At 37.4% G+C, this 4,149-nt stretch overlaps 1 long non-coding RNA gene across 1 annotated transcript; it reads right to left on the bottom strand.

The window, feature by feature from the left end:
- Positions 1-2,288: 2,288 nt before the first annotated feature.
- Positions 2,289-3,176, bottom strand: LOC126634564 (uncharacterized). Its single transcript, XR_007627387.1, has 2 exons — positions 2,976-3,176; positions 2,289-2,909 (listed from the first exon to the last, which is right to left on the bottom strand). It is a non-coding gene; the product is annotated as an uncharacterized LOC126634564 (long non-coding RNA).
- Between the last annotated feature and the right edge of the window lie 973 nt (positions 3,177-4,149).

The following is a 4,149-nucleotide window of genomic DNA, read 5'->3' as shown; positions in this document are numbered from 1 at the left end:
CATTTCTCTTTACTATTTTTCATTAGTTTTTGTTGGAGGACTTTTTGCTTCCCCTAGTTCGTTTGCGTATTAAGTTCCGAGATATCTCAAAAGAATTAGCATGTCTTAGAAAGCATCTCGGTTAAGATCAAAGACTCAAAGATAGCATGATTAAGCAAATAGTGACTTGCCTAAGCGATATATAGTAGGAAAGCTAGAAATTTATCAATTTAGCATGAGAAAGAACTTATGTGGTTGCATGGTTTTGAGGGATGGATAATCTGGTTTTCATAAGGGTCTAAGGATACCTAGGTCGGCTAAGGAAACTCTAAGGAAATCTAAAGGACCCTAAAAACCTAGAAAAGTGATTTCTCTAAGGATGTAAGACTGCCTACACTTACAGAAGGATTTCCCTGCTTGGTGTGATACATATAGAATTCTCCCTTGTCTCTCTCTTTATCCTACAGTCTGATGTGCTTTTGCGTTCAGTGCCTTGTATTGAGTTAATTCTTCCCTTTTACAGGTGGAGGGTAGCTTTCCTAGGTTTCACTAGGGAATCCATTGATTTTCCGGTTTCCTCTTGCTTTGGCTAAGTCTTCCTCTCTATTTTCCTCAACACAACTACAACTTTTCTTTTAGTGTAACATTGATGAATGTCGTTGCCCCCGTGATGGTTGCATCACACTTTCCGTTTAGATTGCCTTCTTCCCTAGTCAACCTTCCATAGGTGCCTCTTCTGGCAATGTGTCTTTTTGTTTTCTTTCATCGTTCTTCTGCATGAGCTAGGAAGAGAAATATCTCTTCTATTCATTAAGGGACACCCTGCACTAGGCTTTCACGTGAACTTGAGGATTTGGATTCTTGTTTCTTCCTATCAGGGTTAGTTGGTTTGTTACGGGAAAGGGAAACTTGGTTTGTTTTCTCCCAGAATTGCTTACGTGGGATTCAAATATTATGGGTATGGATCTTTGGTGCTCCCAAGCAGCCCAAAGACTTTCATAAGCTTGACTCCACATAGACCCAATAAACTTCCGTAACAATTCACACCACGATCCACTTGGCAAGCCCCACTATGTGGCTTGGATTTACGTGATCATGTATCATAGTTAGCGTGATTTGTACACGACAATGATGTCATGTTAAAGTTTGATGTGCTGAATATATAGATATATGGACTTTCGTGGGCTTGACGTGTATATACAAACACTTGCTTCATAATTTATTATTTTATTAATGTGGTGTGATTGTAAATATTCCCGATTACTCACCTTTGCATGTGTTGGTTGGGGTATTTTTCGGCCCCACTAGTTTTATAACCAATTATACAATATTTTTAAATATTTACTTCTCCATAATAAGAAAAATAAAAAATAAAAAGTTTCATTTGGTAGTAGATACACGTTAAACTGCAAAGATAACCAAACTAAACCACGACATTGGTAAACCAATTAGACCAGTTTTAAGCCATTTATGGCTTGGTTGTGATCTGAAATTTAATTACAACAAAGTGTGCAATTTGGTTCATGACTTTGACCTTTTGACTTTGACCTAACAATTTTTGTTCTATAATCTGGCACTACAAAAAAAAAACCCTTTTCTAGACAAAGAATTTTGTCATGGTATTGTCGCCTAATGTTTTGACCGAATGGACATTTATTGGGCAAATTTAGTAGGCCAAAAGTCATCGCTCAAACGTTTACCTGATGAATAATAAAATTTCACCGGGCAAATACTATTTGCCAGATGAAATAATCGATGACAATTTTGTCAAGCTAAGTGCATTGACCAACTTGACCTAACGAACCTAACTTTCCCGACGACAATATTTTGTTGCCCAAACCCATTGTTGAGCTGGAATAGGGACCAGGATCATCTCCTGAGCAATTCTCTAGGGATCCCGCAATCTTGTCCGTTCATCGTATATCGTGCGGTCAAAAATTATTTAAAATTTAAATTTTAAAATTCAAATATGAATAGTACCTAACGAAAACTGACCGCACGATATAAAATGAACGGACAAGATTGCGGGATCCCTAGGGAATTGCTCAGGAGAGGATCCTGGTTCCTGGAATAGTATCCTAAATGATGACAAACTTATAATTTTGCCTGATGAATATTCCACTATTTTGTCTGGCAAAATTATATCCTTCAAAAACAAAAAAAATATTTTACCTGACGAAACAGTCGTCAAGCAAGAAATTTAAAGAAAAGAAATTAAAAAATAGTACAAAATACATGTTCGACGAAATAATTCGTCCAGCAAACATTTTAATTAAAAAAATCATTTTTATACATTTTATTTAAATAAATAATGAATTTTAATTATATTAATCTCAAAAGAAATATCAATATAAAAATAAATTACTTAATTATATTAAAACTGAAATATTTGTACAAATATATGTAAAATATTCTAAATTAACTAACTACTCATTGGGTGGCTGGTGGGATGGCGGCAAAAGGTCGCTTGGAGGATTGGGGAAGCGAATGCCATAGGCTACCCTGCCTACACCATCTTTCACATGTACAGTCGAAAGTTATCCTCCTATTGGCGTGCCTCTTCTTCTCATTGTCGCATGGTCTCTAACTCCATCTTCAACTACTGTAGTCTGGAAAATGTCCCCCTTGCAGGCTGAGAGCTAGATGAAGAAGATTCCCTATGGTTCTGAATCTGACCTACTCCTAGGCCGCAGAACTCTTAACTTTCCCGTTGCCCAACCCCATCCTAGATCAGGTGTTAGCTGCTCTTTTGGCATGTCATGTTACTGCAAGGAGAGGTTGGTGAGGTACTCATCATTCTTCCATAATTAGCATGCATATCCCCCAGGCGTCGATTTCCTTCCTCGGCTCGGTAAGTGAGACGCCAAGTACCAGAGTGATGGATGTGCTTCTTCACTTCCCAATTATCCTTATTTGCCCGTTGATTTCCACTGTAAAACAAAATTTGATTAAATAAAAAAAAAAAGAGAATTGAAATGAAAGTTAAAAAAAGTTACCAAAAATTCCTGGCTTTGAGAATGACCTTAGAGCCAGTGCCACTTGTTCATCATTACCATAGACTCAGGGGTGGATCGTTAAGAGTTTTAGAACATAAGTCTCGAAGGATTTGTGCAGCTCGTATTTCCACTCCTTGAACTGATCGGTCCACACTCGGTTTATGTACTCGGACATACCCAGCTACTCCATGTCAATCTCGAAGTTGACTTGAAATAGACAAAAAAATAAGTGTTACTTTAAAAGATACACTAAACAAGTAAAATTAATAAATCAATAAATTTAAAAAAGCTCACATGCCGAGATCTCCTTCTTCATCTCCTTTTTCACCCTAGGGGCATGCTCATTCTATAAAGGGGCTTTCATGGGGCACTTGGTGCAAATGATGGCTCCCATGTCATGAGTCAACAGGTTGTTGACTTTGGCGTCCACCACCCATATCTTGGGTTATAAACGACAATGATCTTGCTTTGTGTTATGTGAATAATTCGATCAAGGACAAGCCTCCACAAATCCCTACACTTTCACCTTCTTCACATACTGGCTGGGAGTTCTTCGTCTCTCGCAGGGGCAAGGTAGCCAAATTGGCATCGTCCTGCCATGCGTCAACAATAGGGGTTGGGCTAGCACAACGCCATGTTGTTTCTGGCTACGTATGTAAGGCAGATCAGGGCTTCCAAACCAATGAAGCTGATGTAATAGGCCCAACCACTTACTTTACGATGGCTGTCTTGGTACCACTAATTCTTGCCAGTGAAATATTCACCATTTCTATCGGGTCATCCTAACCCCAACCAAATGAAGAGCGGCGGCCATGGTTGATCAACTAAGATGACATGTATAAAAAAAATCACAATAAATTCTAATAAATCATAGTAATTTCTATAAAAAAAAATTTAAAAAAAATTAAAAAAAAAACTATTAAATGACATTATTTCTTAAAATTCATAAAAATTATATATATAATAAAATAAAAAGTTTAAAAATTGCAAAGAAATTCTAAAATTCCTAAAAATTTTAAAAATCCTAAAATTTCCACCCTGCACCCCAACCTGTATTCCACCCCGAGCCCACTCGTACAACACTCCGTGTGACTTCCAGCTCATAATATACGTCTAGGATTGACAAAAAACATTAGACCATATCAGAACAACCACATAAAGTCAAGCTAGATTC

This window comes from Malus sylvestris, chromosome 9 (genome assembly GCF_916048215.2).
Source record: "Malus sylvestris chromosome 9, drMalSylv7.2, whole genome shotgun sequence".
Taxonomy (NCBI): domain Eukaryota; kingdom Viridiplantae; phylum Streptophyta; class Magnoliopsida; order Rosales; family Rosaceae; genus Malus; species Malus sylvestris.
The sequence above is the reverse complement of the archived record's forward strand: the minus strand, read 5'-3'. Positions and strand labels throughout refer to the sequence as shown.